This window comes from Eutrigla gurnardus (assembly GCF_963514095.1).
Source record: "Eutrigla gurnardus genome assembly, chromosome: 14".
NCBI classification, from domain to species: Eukaryota; Metazoa; Chordata; class Actinopteri; order Perciformes; family Triglidae; genus Eutrigla; species Eutrigla gurnardus.
In genome coordinates this window covers 26,591,915-26,610,659 of record NC_139937.1, presented here as the reverse complement: position 1 = coordinate 26,610,659, position 18,745 = coordinate 26,591,915, and the positions used below count along the sequence as shown (strand labels likewise).

The 18,745-nt window shown below is 45.4% G+C and overlaps 1 protein-coding gene across 1 annotated transcript in view; it reads right to left on the bottom strand.

Annotated features, from left to right (window-relative positions):
- The window catches only part of cadm4 (cell adhesion molecule 4), a 216,598-nt gene that overhangs the window by 176,441 nt on the left and 21,412 nt on the right, over positions 1–18,745 (bottom strand). The window lies entirely within an intron of this gene.

The window sequence follows — 18,745 nt, the reverse complement described above, 5'->3', positions numbered from 1 at the left end:
GAATTCTGCAGAAATTACGTTTTTCAGTTCTTACGGAGCTCTTAAATTTCAAAGAAAGTCTCAATAATAAGCAGCCATTTCATCGTATAATGTTTATAACCATGATTATTAATTTATGGCAAGAATATTGAAAGAAGACAAATAATTCTGGAATTTAATAAATATTATTATTGCAACATTACTGCCGTACAGAGTACTGCTCTAGTTCATTTAAACTGTGCTCTAATTGTGGGTGTTTTACTTGGAATGTGGGGTATTTGCCTTGAGCATAACATGAATAAAATTTGATTACCAATTCATACAAAGTTTAATTATCAACCACTCTTTGTTTCAGTAGAACACTGAACAGAATCATGGCAAAGTGTACTACAAACAGAGACATTTTATATCTCAAACATAACCACGCACCCAGAGTGAACCGAGAGCAAAGTTATCACGGATGTACAGTACGTCTGCAGTCGTGTAATAACCCGGCACAGTGCAATATCTCCAATGATATTCCAGATACATCGTGGAGGTGTGAACATTAGGAACGGGGGCATTTTGGTAATGCCATGCCAATTACATCTGGGTAGCAACGGTAACCGTGTGATTTGGAGAAACACCCAGCAGTTCAATTGTGTGTAATGGTCACCTGGCAGCGCTGCTAATGCCCATTTCAGCCTACGCTGGGCAGGCCATGGCCCAGTGGCCCTCCGCACCCCAGGCAATTATGTTTGGTTTCACACGGTGAGAAGGGTTAATTGGCAGTGCCCACGCGCCTGATTGGACCTGTTTCACGCCTGTCAGCCTTCATCGCATCAAAGGAAGCCCCAGTCCACCAGGCACCATTATTACAACACACACACACACACAATACACAGACTTAAACCTAATGTCCTCATGATTATACGCATATGGAGGGATAAACACACACACACACACAAAAAAACCCCCAGACAACCAACACAAACACCTAAAAGCACTCGTACAGAAATATGAAGCATCTACCGTCCTCATAAAGAGATATAAGGCTGTCCACACTTGCATGCATCATGCAAATCACTTTGGGGTTGGTCCTAACTGTCATCACTAGGGGTCAGTGTTGTTTTATCCAAAGCAGGACCAGATCATTCTGCCACTTTCCTCCCTTATTCATGTCTAATGATGATTTGGTGCTTTCCTCCGAGCACAGCACAAGGGCACTTTCTTTGCCGCTCACTAGCCTCTGTAAGCTCAGACTTTTATTGAATGATGATTATGGATTTTATTTCTTTTCGAGGAATATTTTCTTTTTATTACATAAAATTCTTTGGTTTGGCATACAGCTCTGTGTTCGATGTTTTTGAGGACTAATCTTATTCTGGTTTCTGTCCGCCTTACTGTAATACAGGCGAACTGAGGGCCGTGCGGTGAAGCCATGCCTACTCTATATTGTGTGTCTGTGTGTTAGTAAAGATCTCCATGTGGTTCTGGTTTTGTATTAATAAGGCTTTAACCGCTGTGCTGCCAGCAGTCTATGAAAGTCCATCAGACATTATACAAGCCAGTTAGACTGGCAAATAAAAGTGACAACGTGTCCCATCCACCAGTCGGCTCCGTATAAATCTTACTCTCCCGAGGTTCAACATATTCTATGTACAAAACACATTAGTATGGGAGTCTTGCCAAATACTTAGCATAAATGATAAAAAATATATCATAAACATAAAGAGCGACACTTATAAGGAAATGATCAGGTTTGATTTGGAGATGCAAATGCATTTGATAGCTGTAATCACACAACATTTCAGAGGTAATCTTCCTCTTATCTTGTTGGCAGGGTTCCACAGTTACACACAATACAAACACACAAAGAGCCGATAAATGTACAATTTTGAGACGGACCTTTTGTGTCAATGCAAATGTAAATCCTCATTTTAGTGTTTGCTCTTCTCTTTTGGCAGCGGTCGGGAATTTTGGTCTGTTTGAAATGTCTTCCCTTGCTCGTTTCATTTTATCGCACTAATTGAATCTGGCTCTCTTAGCTGGCAATGTGTCTTCTGTGGTTTCCAAACATGTTGCTGTAGGTGTCCACTAGCCAATGGCATGGCTCCACTGCTGTGGTCTGTTTCTGTACGTACCACAGTACAGCAAGGATCTTTTCCCACTATGCCTCCTTGTCACTTTCAGCACTCTGGCACGCTTCACGTCGCCCCTCTCACACATACACAAATACCCAGACACACAGGGCAGGAATAGACACACACACACACACACACACACGCACACACACACACACACACACCCGTATGCACGCACACACACACACACGCACACGCACACACACACACATGCACACACAGTGAGAGTCAGATTGCGTGCGTTTGTTCCTGACTGTGCCTCAGAGGACGCTGTGCTTGTCCCACACACACACACACACACACACACACATACACACACACACACACAGGCCTGATACACACTTCCAATCTCTGCTGGCATCCTGGGAGGGACGTGCGAGCGAGAGCGAGAGAGCATATGTTGGATAGACGTTTGTTGAGGGGGATATTTCTCTTTGGATGTTGTCTTACAAGCTCTGACGGCGTGGCGCAGAAAGAAGGAATTTTTTTTCGTCCAATTTATTAATCCTTTTAGGCAATGTTCTCTGTTCAGAAATGCAAATTGAATCAATCTGAGGCTGACTTTAAGACTTTTCAAGTGGGATTTAATTAGAAGCCGGGGCCTGCAGTTTTTAATGAGAGAGGGGGTGGAGAGAGGCAGAAAGAGAGAGAGGGGGAGAAAGAGAGGCATGGGGAGGGAGAGTGGGTTTGCGGTTTTGATCTGGGGGTCCTGCTGGAGAAAAGGATACACAAACACCCACAACATACGCGCACACAAACATACACACATGCAAGCACACACACTGATGCACCCTGTAGAGCAGAGTATGAGGCGGATGCCCGCTGTTTGGTTTTTCTTCCCTCATCTCTGTCTTGTGAGACTTCAACCCGAGATCTCGTTACTTCAGAAACATCTCAAAGCCCTCACACCGACGTAGCCTCATCTCGGCGTGGATGGTGCGAAGCCGCATGCGGCTCCTCAGCGTTGGAGCTGCTCGATAGTAGATACCGGAGGTCAACAGCGGACAGCTCCCACGTGTCGGGCACGTAAAGCCATAAACATACATAGGCCCCGTGGAAAAAACAAATAATGAAGTTGATGAATAGATTTCAAGGCGGGTAACACTCCACACACATATGGAACATTGTGCTGGACGTTCTGTATTTAATTCAATTTGATTTATATAGCGGCAAGTCATGATGGAAGTTAACTCGGGCCACTTTACATGAACAGCAGATCTTAATGTTATTTACAGACTCTTATTGTTTGTGTGTGATCTATACCTGCTGCTGGTCAGTATTTATTTATCATTTAAAAGTGCAGATAATAGCTTTGTTGCTCATCGTTACTTGCTTATGTGAAAATGTGTGAACCCACATTAAAGATGGCACTGAGAGCAATTCAACCAAAGAGGGATTTTAGCTTCTCAAATTGTTTCATTTGACTGATTTTTACAGACCCAAAGAGCGTTCTAATATTTCACAAAGAGCCACGTCTACAACTGGGCATCACGTCATGCAGCAGGTTTTTTTCCTCATCATCTTTTAACCCCTTAGATTTATCTTAGGGCCGTGAGCTCAAACACGCTCGGGTTATTTTTACTTCTTCTCGTTATTTAAACAGTTACAGATCTTCTTGTCACTCCCTTGTAAATGATTCTAGCAGACAGAAAAACTCCCTGGATTTATCAGAGAATGCGCTGCCATTTGGCTATCACATGCTCCGCCTGATACATTTTGAGGAAATATGGCGCTGTTAAAAAGGGTGAAGTCGGCCTGTGGTGTCGGGATGTGGTTTTTAAGCTCACGCTGCCATCCTTCCCTCTCCCCTCACCGTTTCCTGTCACCCTTTCAGACCGGGGCCAAGGCGGGATAGTGCTGGCATGTGTTCATCTTTACAGCCGTGCTTGATGTGTTTTGTATTGCCACTTTTGTGTTGGCATCCACCAGGAGAAGAAAGGGGAGGGGAAGGGTTTCACTCAGTGCATCTAACTTGACCATTTCCACTTTGAGAGGTTTTTTTTGGTGCCGTTTTTTCATTAAAATTGTGGTTTGTCTATCTACTGGAAAGGCAGCGCAAGATAAATGTCAAGAAGGTTATTTCAAACTTGTGAGGCTTAATATAGGTTGGAATAAACATGAAATGATATGCATGAAAACAACAATTTGGATGCCAGTGGAGTTGATGTACAGTATTGAAGGAGCGTGGAGGGAGGGGAAGGAGGACTTTTAGGCTGCCATGGAGAGACATGAATCCAGCCATTAAAGGGAGAACTCCAGTGTGCGCCTCGAGAAACGTTTGACGTCTAGTTGATACTGTCAATGTTTAAATAATACTAATTAATCTCCATTATTGAAACATGTAATTAATCTCTCTCTTACCCTCTCTGGCTGTCTCTCAGTCTCCTCGCGTTCACATTTAATGGAACATGAAAGGGAAAACCCAAAGAGCGAACGCTGTGTTGTGTCCTCCCGGCGAGCTCATTGAGGGACTCGCTTCAGAGGAAGACAGGCAGAGAGACAGACGGGTGGACATGTTTTGACAGACAGTTGGTCCAGAACTCCTCCCCATCTTACAACTCTGTGCCCCCCCCCCCTCCCCGTCTGTGTCTTTGAACTCAGGCCTTCATTAACAATCTGCTGATTAACAGGCTTGGGAACACAGGGGGGTAGACGGATCAGAGAGGGAGAAGGAATACGAGCTGCGAACTAAAAGAACAAACATGGACCCCTCATTCATTCGGGTTGGTACAGTGGTGGCAGAGATGCAGGGACTCGGGACGGTTAATCGTTGGACGCGTGTCGGCCTGCAGGTTCATTGATGGTCGATATCATAATATAATAATTTATAAGTTGAGCTGAAACGGTTTCCAGAGTATCTGGCTTCCGTACCGCGATGCATTTCTGAGTGAGGATCGGCAGACATAATGTTGCTGCAAATGTAAGCTGATGTAAGAACGCATCATATTTTGTTTTCCAGAAGAACGTAGAATTAAATATACAACAAAATAGATGTTTTCTGCATATGTTGATAAATAGGTGCCCAATATGGCCGGGGAAGTGTTCTAACAGGGGTTAAAAATAAATGTTTCATTCCAGCTTGATTTTAAAGAGCTGTTCAGACACACCACGGCGTTTCTGCAGCGCCGCAGTGTGAACCCAGCCGGCGTGTGCAGAGTGGCGCTCTCAGAGCAAATTACAGAGCAGGCTTGAAAAGGAGACAAATGAGTATTGAAAATGTCTCAAATCAGAATCAACGAGTCATCTGATCGGCTCTTCTGCTCGGCCTTCATAGAGAACACCGATTAAATCATTAAGAGCGAATATCAGCTGATGGATCGGAGTCCCGTGACAGAAATAAACTTCAGCAAAGCCAACAGAAAATAAGACTTTCCCAAAACACCAAACCTTCAACCATCCTTCATATAGCGCTTGGAAATGCAGCTCCAAATCTAACTGAGTCAAAGGAAAGTGCTTCTTGTATTTCTTTATGTTATGTATGAATTGGTTCGTTACTGGGTAAAGAGTGTCAGGGTGAAACTAACAACCCTAACAGGTCACATGTCAAACCTGACTCAACCTTCACAATGCAAATCCATCCTGCAATGCACAACCCTTACTTATCACTTTGGAATGTGAACGCCATATATTTCTACTGTTTACCTCACAAACTCTGAGATGAAGGAAACAAGTCAGAAAAAGAAATAGACTTTCCTGAGTTCTGCCAAGAGGAGACAGAAATGCAAAGTCATCAGGGTGAAAATAGTGGGAAGGACACGGTGTGGTGCCTCCACACATCAACCAGGATCTACATCAGGAAGAGAAAATTAAATTATTGTCACTTTAATATGTAGCTATGAGACTCCACACTGTCTCATAATCCAACTGCACACTTTACTAATACATCAGCAGTGAAAGACACAATCCTGCTGCTGGGGACGCTCAACTACCTTCATGTGGAAAATAAGGACCATTTCAGTCCCAGAGTGGATACAAATCTGGCCTGTGGACGGAAGAAACGGATTTGAAAGAACAATGATATGAGTGTGTGTAGCAGCCCAGAGATATGAGTGTGTGTAGCAGCCCAGAGATATGAGTGTGTGTAGCAGCCCAGAGAAGACCACTCTCAATTAAATGACTTTGAACCCTTCAGTTGTCTGAACACCCCGAGTATTTAAACGCAGCATAGGTGCTCTGAGTCCGCTGAGATTCAGCATGAACAGTCTCCTCTCAGAGAGTTGGGCGGACGGCAGACAGCGAGACAGCCGGTCTGATGGACAGAGAGACAGACAGACTGACAAAGGGAGGGAGAGGAGGATGGGCTGCTCTGAATTAATGACTGCTCTCATCAGAAGATGAATGTTCTCCCGCTCTCCCCTCGGAACCGAGCTGGCAAACACAAAGAAAGTCCAACGAATAATGAATACACAAATAAATAAATAAGCCCATAAATAAATGAATAAACGTGACAGAACTCCTGAAAGACAGATTATGATCGATGTACAGTCCGTGGCGTGTGTGTGTGTGTGTGTGTGTGAGAGAGTTTTCCTAAATGCATTTTTACTTTCTGTGTGTGTGATGGTTATGAATGCACTGCATGTGGTTTTGTGTGTATAGTTCAGGGCTGTTAACATGCATGTTTTTGTATTGTGCGCTGTGTGTGTGTGTGTGTGTGTGTGTGTGTGTTGATGTTTCTGTGCATGTTGTTCATGTGAGTTTGTGGTGGTGAGATTTTGTTTGTGTGTTGGTATTTACTTGCATGTGGCTTAGTGATGATGTGTGTATGCATCCATTTTTATTAGCGCGTGCATGCGTGTGTGTGTGTCTGCATGCGTGTGTGTGTGTGTGCATGCGTGTCTGTGCGTGTGTGTGTGTCCGTGCATGTGTGTGTGAGCGTGTGTGTCTGTGTGAGCGTGTGTGTCTGTGCATGCGTGTGTGTGTGTGTGTGCATGCGTGTCTGTGCGTGTGTGTGCGTGTGTGTCTGTGTGAGCGTGTGTGTCTGTGCGTGCGTGCGTGTGTGTGTGTGTGCGTGTGTGTGCGTGTGTGTGTGTGTGTGTGGGGGGGGGGGGTTCTCTGGTGAGTCTCCTTAACATCAAACAGCTGGAAGTGATAAAATATTTAGGAAGCGCTGGGAGTCTGTGAATATTAATACTGCCTCTTCCTTCTGTCTCTCAAATCTCCCTCTCTTTTTCCCTTCTTTCAGTTCCTCCCTCCCTCCCTCCCTCCCCCCTGACTCACCCAGCCTCTCTCTCTTCCTACCATCTCTCAGCTTGTCCTCTCCCGTCTTGGCTTCCTTTGGTTCAAACTCCTGCCCTGACCCTGCACGGCGCTTCCTTCCCATCTCTTTGACCTTGTTTATGAGGGAATCACAGTCACTTAATTGGGAGTCCACTCTGACCGCTGGCACTGGGGTGATGGAGAGAGAGGGAGAGAGAGAGGGGAGTTGACCTATGCCATTCTGTCTTGCTGGCGGCGTCGGCGTCTCACAGTGTGGGGATAAGCAGTGTCACCCGTCCTGCACCGCCGGCAGCAGAGTTCACCACGCTGCACCCGGGCTTGTCAGACATGGACGGGGACCAGAAGGCAGACGGACGCCTCGGCCTCCGGACAAGGAGCCACGCGACCTTTGGCCCGGCCCGATGGAGACCTGCAGCTCTAATTTTATCACATTCTACTCAATTCTTACATGCTTCACAAAGACACACTAGAATACCTAAAACCAGAGTCCATAGAGGTCAGTCTATTGAAAGAAACCAAATAATCAAATGGTGGAGCTAATTACAACTGAATCAACAGAATAATCCATTTTGGGTCAACAAAATTCAAAAGACCTGACAATAATGTGACAATGTGTTGATCACACTGTAGTCTTAATTCAAAGCCTGCTCTCTCGTCTATTTTACACTAAACGGGACTTAAATTTACTAAAGAAGAATGGGAACATCAATTGAGACCATAATCTTCTGTTTAAAATGTTAACTGAGGTCATATCAAGTAAGAAAGAGATTTTCTCACAGACTTCTATACAATCGGACTTCTTTTTGCTACCAGAGTTGTCGCCTCCTGTTGGTCATTAAAAAAAAAGAGGTTTATGAAAAGTTGTCTTCCTTCGTTAGAACTGGAGTCCAGCCATGAAATGTTCATTTATACTGCAGATCATTTAGTTTCAGCAGGTTTCAGTTCTTAATGCCGTCTTCCAACATTCTGCTTTCAGAGTTCCTTACATTTAATCATTTCATTTTGGGAACACTTGGTTGCAATATGTGGCAGCAGGAGCTCTGATTGGCCAGCTGTTGCACTGTGACCCCACACATGACTACCGCCAACACACACGCGCACACACACACACACACACACACACACACACACACACACACACACACACACACACACACACACACACACACACACACACACACTCTGCTCATGTAAAAAACACTCAGTTAACAAAAGAACAGGCTTGTGATGTGAACTTGAACCATCATCAGCACCGTGAAAGTGTTGTTCACACCTTTGTTTGGACCAGTTGGGCAGCGATTGGGTTTGTTTTAAAGTCGACATTTACAGTCTAATAACCATGCAGCTCAAATATCTTCCTCAATAACGTGTACATCCACCATGATCCTAAAAGGCAGGTTGACGTTCTGTGATTGAGCATGTACCTGCATCAAGCTGGGAGACGGACTGTGATGTGAATTGCTGACATTGGATCCAAAGGCAACCTCAAAGGCAGGTGTTGTAAAACTCCCAGGATGCACAAGGTCAGTCATTACAACAGACGACACTTCCACACGCACACAAATACACAAACGAGTCCAACAGGAAGACGGCAGAACACTTCAGGTTGTGAAGGTTTTAGGCTGCCGTGCTCTTTTGTCCCTTCTGTAAAACACATTCCTGTGTGTGTCAGAGAAACATGCAAAGATACAAGCAATTACACTTCTAATAACATGGCTTCTAAAAGGAAACGCAGACAAAAAGGAACACGCTTTACGATCGGAAACGCAGTCAAGAATCCTGCCAGGCAGACGGGTAGCAGGTTCACAGACAGTGAGACACAAGCGGAGTGACAGTGAGACAGGCTTCAGGCAGGGAGACAAAGAGATATAGTCATACTGAAGGACAGGCAGAGAGGAGGGCTGGCTGTCGTAGGCTGGCTGACAACAGCAATGTAATTACAGGCTCTCTGATTAAAATCAATCTCATTTCTGCCACTCACAACACACTTTACCTGCTGAAAAGATCTCTGGCTGTCTGGGGGGGAGGAGGGGGGAGTCATGGTGGACAGACAGCCAGGGGGGAGTAATGGTGGACAGACAGCCAGGGGGAGGAGGGGGGAGTCATGGTGGACAGACAGCCGGAGGAGGGGATTGCTAATCATGGCAACTTTATTGGCGACCCTGTATAATTCCTGAGTCAATGTTTTTACTATGATTTTTCTTTAGACTGGACTTGATAAGAAATTCAGATCTATTGCTTCTACACGGTTCTCAACATGGCGACAGCTGAGACGGCTAGCAGCGCCCACATGCACTGAAAGGCACGAAGAGATCGGATTACAATACACACAGAGGGAACGTCACTTCTCTGCTCACGTTCATATCTTTATAGCAACTATTGCAAGATTTGAATAAATTTGTTTTCTTAAAAACAAACCAGACCTACAAAAAACAAAGGAATGAACTTTTACAAAACTTCACCTTTTAAAACACAACATAAAAACACACTCTAAAGACGGGGCACTTTCTTGGCCAGAGGTTTTTCTTGTTCCATGTTTTACCACTCACATCCTCAACGCCGACTCGCAACCTCGTTCACAACTCACATCCTCGTCCACCAACTCACATCCTCAACGCCGACTCACATCCTCAACGCCGACTCGCAACCTCGTTCACAACTCACATCCTCGTCCACCAACTCACATCCTCAACGCCGACTCGCAACCTCGTTCACAACTCACATCCTCGTCCACCAACTCACATCCTCAACGCCGACTCGCAACCTCGTTCACCAACTCACATCCTCGTCCACCAACTCACAACCTCGTCCACCAACTCACATCCTCGTCCACCAACTTACATCCTCGTCCACCAACTCACAACCTCGTCCACCAACTCACATCCTGGTCCACCAACTCACAACCTCGTCCACCAACTCACATCCTCGTCCACCAACTCACAACCTCGTCCACCAACTCACATCCTGGTCCACCAACTCACAACCTCGTCCACCAACTCACAACCTCGTCCACCAACTCACAACCTCGTCCACCAACTCACAACCTCGTCCACCAACTCACATCCTGGTCCACCAACTCACAACCTCGTCCACCAACTCACATCCTCGTCCACCAACTCACATCCTCGTCCACCAACTCACAACCTCGTCCACCAACTCACATCCTGGTCCACCAAGCAACAACCTCGTCCACCAAGCAACAACCTCGTCCACCAACTCACAACCTCGTCCACCAACTCACAACCTCGTCCACCAACTCACAACCTCGTCCACCAACTCACAACCTCGTCCACCAACTCACAACCTCGTCCACCAACTCACATCCTGGTCCACCAACTCACAACCTCGTCCACCAACTCACATCCTCGTCCACCAACTCACATCCTCGTCCACCAACTCACATCCTCGTCCACCAACTCACATCCTGGTCCACCAACTCACATCCTCGTCCACCAACTCACAACCTGGTCCACCAACTCACATCCTGGTCCACCAACTCACATCCTCGTCCACCAACTCACATCCTCGTCCACCAACTCACAACCTCGTCCACCAACTCACAACCTCGTCCACCAACTCACATTCTCGTCCACCAACTCACATCCTGGTCCACCAACTCACAACCTCGTCCACCAACTCTCAACCTCGTCCACCAACTCTCAACCTCGTCCACCAACTCACAACCTCGTCCACCAACTCACATCCTCGTCCACCAACTCACATCCTCGTCCACCAACTCACAACCTCGTCCACCAACTCACATCCTGGTCCACCAACTCACATCCTCGTCCACCAACTCACAACCTCGTCCACCAAGCAACAACCTCGTCCACCAACTCACAACCTCGTCCACCAACTCACATCCTCGTCCACCAACTCACATCCTCGTCCACCAACTCACATTCTCGTCCACCAACTCACATCCTGGTCCACCAACTCACAACCTCGTCCACCAACTCACAACCTCGTCCACCAACTCACAACCTCGTCCACCAACTCACATCCTCGTCCACCAACTCACAACCTCGTCCACCAACTCACATCCTCGTCCACCAACTCACATCCTCGTCCACCAACTCACATTCTCGTCCACCAACTCACATCCTCGTCCACCAACTCACATCCTCGTCCACCAACTCACATCCTCGTCCACCAACTCACATCCTCGTCCACCAACTCACATTCTCGTCCACCAACTCACATCCTCGTCCACCAACTCACAACCTCGTCCACCAACTCACAACCTCGTCCACCAACTCACATCCTGGTCCACCAACTCACATCCTCGTCCACCAACTCACAACCTCGTCCACCAACTCACAACCTGGTCCACCAACTCACATCCTGGTCCACCAACTCACATCCTCGTCCACCAACTCACAACCTCGTCCACCAACTCACAACCTCGTCCACCAACTCACAACCTCGTCCACCAACTCACATCCTCGTCCACCAACTCACAACCTCGTCCACCAACTCACAACCTCGTCCACTAAACAACATCCTCGTCCGCGGACTCACATCCTCGTCCGCCGACTCACATCCTCGTCTACCAACTCACATCCTCAACGCCGACTCACAACCTCGTCGTTGCCGTTGCTCAAGTTCCTCTCATGTGATTCTATGAGAAAGCGATTCCGCTCATGTCGCCTGCGCTCTCGTTAATGTTTCAGAGTTGCCGCCATCTTGTGCCATTCTCACTCTCTCTCACACACACACTCTGAGATGCTGGAATAAATGAGTCGTGCTGCTGTTTTTTGTTGCCACAAACACTTCACAGCAGACTGTTTTGCTCCATGTTGCCGATGAGGCGGTGGCTTTTTTAAAATTATTTTTATTAGTGTTGATATTTCATCGTGTCTGAAGAGAACTCATGTTTAGTGTGAACTACGGGAGCTCAGGGACGTAATCATGATTAATTTGCATTTTTAAAGCCATGAAATGGATTTAACTAATAAAGCTTGGACAAAAGCTGATTTCTGCTATGTTAACGCTTAACGTATAGAGAACATTTAATAAAGGACAGAAAGACAGGAATAATGGGACAGAGGTTGGATGCCATATGATGTCACTGCTGTGTGACTGGGATGCCCCAACATTCAACTGTTGTATGATAAAAAGTGCTGCAGCATCTTCAGCTGCCGTGGACTCAGAACCGCCGGTCCGATGGTTGAATATATCTGGTAACCTCCATCCTCCTCATTTCATCCATTTTCATATCTCTTTTCATGTCAACAACCAAATGCAGCACAATAAATGCCCTCCGACGTTTCCAACGTGGTCAGAGAACAGGAGCCCCCCCTCCCTACGTTTGGCGGTTGTTTCTGGACGATGAGGTCAACCGGGCTCAGACAGCGCGGCCTTGAAACCTCGGCAGGCTGCAGGATGAGCCAAACATGCAGATTTCCCTCCACACAGTTTGAGTGGGAAGTGTTTATTCATACTCCGGTGACACTGCCTGCCTCGGCATGGTCCAACTGCAGTAAAAACACTGATGTCTGAATTAATCTGTCAGGACTGACACCTCCGACAGACAAATGAAGTGGAGCCCTTAAACACTAGAGTGAAAGTGTCTGTGACAGATATTAAAATAATAATAAATGATAACTCCTTTTTGACAGACCTTAATGGGACAGATGTGATGTATAGCAGCTTCAACCACACCGCTTTCACCAAACTACTCTTCAGACATAAATAAAACAACTACTCTTCTAATATCATCATCTACCTTGTGGCCAACAAATGATACATGAAGCTTTAATGGAGCAGAAGCATAAGAACCACTAGAACAGATGACGAGCTGAGATTTAGAGGTTGAAGCACATCTGTGTGTTAAACGTGGCTGAACTTTGGGACGACATCCAGTTCATCAAACTATTCAGAAACTTTGACTTTCATTTAAAAGATGACAACACGTAGCAGCTTCTTCAGTCTTCAGTACATGCAGGGACTTCTTAGTTAAATCCGTACCAAGTGGTCAAATAGTAGAAATCCTTTACATACACCACAGCGTCATCGTGCCCCCCCGCTCAGAGATCTAAAGGGTTACAAATCAATCATATGATCGACTCTTCTCCGAGCTCAGGGAAAGACATTTAAGTGGACGAGTGAGATAAAACAAAAGACACACACACACACACACACACACACACACACACACACACACACACACACACACACACAGTGAGATAAGTAGAGGAGAGACAGATTGACAGAGAGAGAGACAGAGGGAAGGCGTCAGTGTGGAGAGGATTTATGAGTGGCCTGTCTGTTGGCTGTGGGCCTGGTCCCTCTGTGGTCCACTCCTCTGTAATATTCACCGCTGCTCAGGCTCCCATGTGTCTGCCTGTGGCTGCGATGTACACACACACACACACACACACACACACACACACACACACACACACACACACGGAATACTGTACAAACGTCTATGCATGCTCATATAGACTCCAGAGGATTCCAGTCACTGTACAATTACCCTTCTGCTATGTCATCGAGCAGTTAACATCTGCTGCTGCTTTTGTCTGCCCCCCCCCCCTTCTGTCTGATCACCTCCCTCTGCTTACTATCACCTGACCCTACATGCAGACGCCGGCCGAAGAATACGCCGATCATTTGGGTTTCAAAACAGCGTATTTCAGTCTGGGAGATCACGGAGAAAACGGTTAAAATCCCATTATGTCACGGCGAGGACTTTAGCTTAATAGCAAATGGTGATACAGATGGATTTGGTATGATTTGTTCTCTGAAGGAGGTTTCACAGGGAACACATTTAAACATGTGGAAGTATGAAACTAGAACAACCACTTCACAGCTGTGAGCCTCCATCAATCAGTCAAGTTGCAGCTTCCATTCATGTCTGTCCAAAACGGCATCACTTCATCACACAAATGTCCATGTGAACATGTCATAGTTAGCTAATTAATTCTTCAGTTATGGCCAAAATGCTTTTTTTGTGAGCTCACAATGAACTTTGACCACCAGGATCTAATCAGGTCATCCATCCGAGTGGATGTTGGTGTCAAACCTGAGGAAATCCCGTCACGGCGCTCCCTGAGCTCCCTAAGAGAACCAGATGGACGTGAGGTCACGTGACCTTGACTAACAAAATTAAATTTAGCTGGATGTTTGTGCCAAACGTAAAGAAATGTGCTGAAGGTGTTCCTGAGCTATCGGGTCCAAATGATGGGACAGACATGACTTTGTCCTTTTTAAAATCCAATCAGTTTATCCTCGTATTCAACTTTATAAACTCCTGAGACGAACAGACGTGATGCATGCGTGTGTGTATTTACAGACAGACCTGCTTCAAATGAAAGTCAGCAATGTTCACGACTTCCTCAGCATCGTTCCTGGCTCAGAATGAAGGGGGGGGGGGGGGGGGGGGGTGGCTGTGGAGGCATGCCTTGAACTGGCTCAAGCTAAATAAATAAATGATTGAAGACAATGACGATTCCACGGGCAGACGATGTTTTTCCTGATCTGATGGCCACAGGATATTCATGAGCACATCTGAGATAGTGGGCCATTTAAAAACATTTAATTGAATGTGAATAAGTGGACGTTCATTTCCATGTTTCTGTTCCCTGTAGTGGTAATATTTGTTCTGTTTACTGAAGTAGCATATCATATCACACGTGCTGAGCCTGAGAATACTGATATTTAAGAGATTGTAAAACAAATAGTTTCTGTTGGTAAAATATTCATTACACAAAAGGTAGACCTGTTTGTAAAGCATTTAAAAGTATTACAATAATAAGTAAAATACTGCAGTCACAGCACCAGTGAGTGCTGCAGTCCAGCTGGTCTGGCTCTTTTCTCAGCGTTAGAAGCACCTTTCCCACTGATTACGATGACGTGCCGTCATATCCACGTAAATGTTACAATGAAAGAATCACAGAAAGCAACGCCTGTCAGAACATAGGATTCACCATCAAGACGGCCGTGGAGTTTGTAGAGAGCTGGAGGCGGAGGAAATGTGACGGAGGCGCCTCCTCGTATGAAGGAAAAACCTGAAAAAGGTGTGTTTTACCTGCAAATGTTTGACATACGGCGACAGTTGGCTGTCACAGTTGCAAACACACTGTCAAAGTATAAAGTATCAGTATGTATGCATTTAAAGAAAACTACATACTGTATACATGTACACACACAAGTGTTTTTCCTTTCATGGGTGTGATGGGAGGTCAAAGACTGCAGAGAGAGTCAGGCCTTTGTGTTCTTCATGTCCATGTTACACTGATGGGGGGGGGGGGTCTACTAGCCACACAGAGGCTAACAGCATCAAAGACAGGGAGGGAGGAGTTAGCCAGGAGGGAGGGAGGGAGGAGAGGAGGAGGTGAGGGATCCTGGGGGAAGCTTTAAGGGAGGAAGAGTAAAGAAACATTTATCAGAAGAAAAGAAAGAAGAAGTGATGGAAAGGTCAGGGGAGGAAGGAAGAGAAGGATGCACGAGGGTGGAAGGGACAGCAGAGTGTGAATCGAGTGTGCGTCCACACGTTCAAAGAGAGTGCACGAGGGATTCAACAATGAGGAAGATGGAGAAAAAAGGAAAAGAATATAAAGACATCAGTGGCATCAAAACAACACAAAGGAAGGAGGAAAGTCAGAGGGACAACTGGAGAAAAAACAGGACGGATGAAGTCAACTTTATGGGGAATAGCCACATGTGTGTGTGTGTGTGTGTGTGTGTGTGTGTCCCAGGCAGCTACCGGTGTTGAACACTACAGGATAGTTCATTAGCGGAGTCACATGTCTTTTTGTTCCAAGTCTGGGACTCTGGATTCATCTTCATGTAACTCTGATGTGTTTCTAGCCGAGGTGAGAAAAGGACCACCAATAAAAGTAATGGAGTTTATTTGGGAGCTTTCACACAGAAAACACAGCGTGTTGAATGAGTAACTATTGTTTAGGGCGTTGTCTACTAAATTGATCCGATTAATCAGGATTAGGGGGCTTACTGCAGTTTCCTCCAGGAAACACGGATATATGCAGGATTTGATCGCATAATTATTTTCTATGGGAATCCCATAACGTTTATTTAATCTATTCAAAATAAAGTTTCATTGGACTAATACAATCTGGCACTTTTTTAATGCATTTCTTTTTTTCTATTCCAGATGCTTTTTAACCCTTCATGTTAAAAACAATCAACCTGCTACCCTCCAAAATGACTCAACAGTTCTACCTGGACCTTCATGCTGTGAATGTGTGTGTGTGTGTGTGTGTGTGTGTGTGTGTGTGTGTGTGTGTGTGTGTGTGGTCTATGAATGGGCATGCCAGTGTGAAGCTGGGTTCACTTACGTAACGACCACAACACACAGACGGAGGCTGCTTAAATTAGGAATTACAAATGGAGGAAGAGGCCAATAAAGAGAAACGTTGAGACCGAAGCGTTTCAAACGGACACATGAACGGAAACTTCGCCCCGAGCTCATAAGGGAGAACCTGTGATGTTGCCTGTGATAACTGAAGTACGACAGGTAGATTCAGTGAGACACCCAGACAGACAGAAAGGCCTCGCCGTGAGTGTGTGCTCAGAAGTGGCCTTGTGTGATCCCTGCCACTTCCACACAGCATCAGGACGAGTGTGGCTCCGGCCACCAGCCGCGCTGTCGCCATAGGGACCCCATTCAAAGGGCCGAACCATCTGAGGATGCAGAGGGGGGTTTGAAGATGCGACGGCACAGGAAGAGTGTGGATTTAGTGCTTCAAACACCCCACATTCGTGCTATCATCCAGCCCACCAATCAAAGCCCCCGTTCCTCTTTACTTTCCTGGTGTTTGTGTCGCTGTCTCTTTGTCTATTAGCTGCATTTTTCCCTCCGACTTTGAAGTTGTTTAAGTGAGATGAGAATCCTAAATGTTCTCTCCCAGTTGACGTCTGTGTCCCTCTCCCTCTCCCTCTCTCTCTCTCTCTGAGTCTTGTTTCCCCCTTTAGCTCACAGCGAAGAATTCAAAGTGTACTCTTAATGGCTTACATGTGTTTCGATTAAGAAGCTGGCATGCACTTCCCATTTTAATGGGCTTTCTGTGCTCTTAGTTGACTGCTGCTAGGTTATGTGGTGGAGATGTGGAGGTAACGGCTTTTAATTGCCAGGCTATGGCAGGAATGCGGTTCGTCAGATGGCAGGAATGTGGCATGGCAGACACATATTTTCTGCCTTTGAGACACATATGTGGGCACAGATGCTCAAACGATATGGGCACCACATAATGTGATCAAACGCTCTACTTTTAAAAATTCTGTCCTTCGTCTATTCAGGAGAAGGGTTTGAATTTGCAGAATGAGCAGCACGGCTGCTTGTTATGCAGGCAGGACACACGGCCTTGAGACTCTGAGGATTCCTCACAGAGGAGTCTAGTCCTCGCCAGCATAGAAGCCACCTGTAAAGCACTATTTCAGTGTGCAAAACACACATTACTTTAACTCCATTCATGTATGTCTGCGTAATAAAAGGAGCAGATGATCTCAAACGTGGGAAATATAAACATAAACTTCTCCAAAAACAAGCTGCCCATAATGTACATTAAAGTTACCAGTGTCACTATTAATTGTAAAATAGTGAACGCAAACTCCATTAATAGTATTTAGTATTAAAATTAGATTATCAGAAACTGCAATTTACATGAACTCATGGCCTACGACCAATTAAAAAATGTAAACAAATAGATTTGTACATAAAGTATATATAAAAATGTGAATACAATTTATTTGAATTATTAAAATAATAATTATTAAATTAATTTACAGAATAATGACTAATGACATTTAATGCGCTTTAATAGACCAATCACAACAGCCCATTGACATGGCATCATGATCAGATATGTTATGAAGTCAATGAAAAAGCATATTCCGTGTTTTTATTCAGTGTTGTACGAAGGATAAACGTCTGTGGAACGTGTGGAACAACTGTTCACAATACAGATGAGTCGGGTTTAATTTCATAGCTTCAAACTAGAAGAAAACCACGTCGAGCTGTAAACTCCTCCTTGAATAAATGGTTCTGTTGAAAAGCTTATGAAATGACACACAGAATTAAAACGTGTGACTGGATACAGACGGATGTGAATAATAAAGTTATCAGGGTTGAAAATGTTTTACAATAAAAAAGTGACGTTATCAACCCGCCGCTCTCGTCACGCTCCAGAGCAGAGTTTTAGCAAGACGACCAGTTGGAAAGCATCAAGGAAGGCAAACAGTGTTCACTTTTGTAATTAAAACCTCCCAGCTGAAATTATTTGGACGATTCCCACTTGGAATCCTCGTGCCTGGTTCAGGATAATGGAGAGAAATACATGGTTGGAGAAGTTGGATTTACCCAATTAATGTCAGCAGCTGCAGGCCAACCAACAGTTGAACTAAACTCACCAGCTTACGTCTTCAATGTCCTGACATTCTTTGTTTCTTTCTCGTTAACT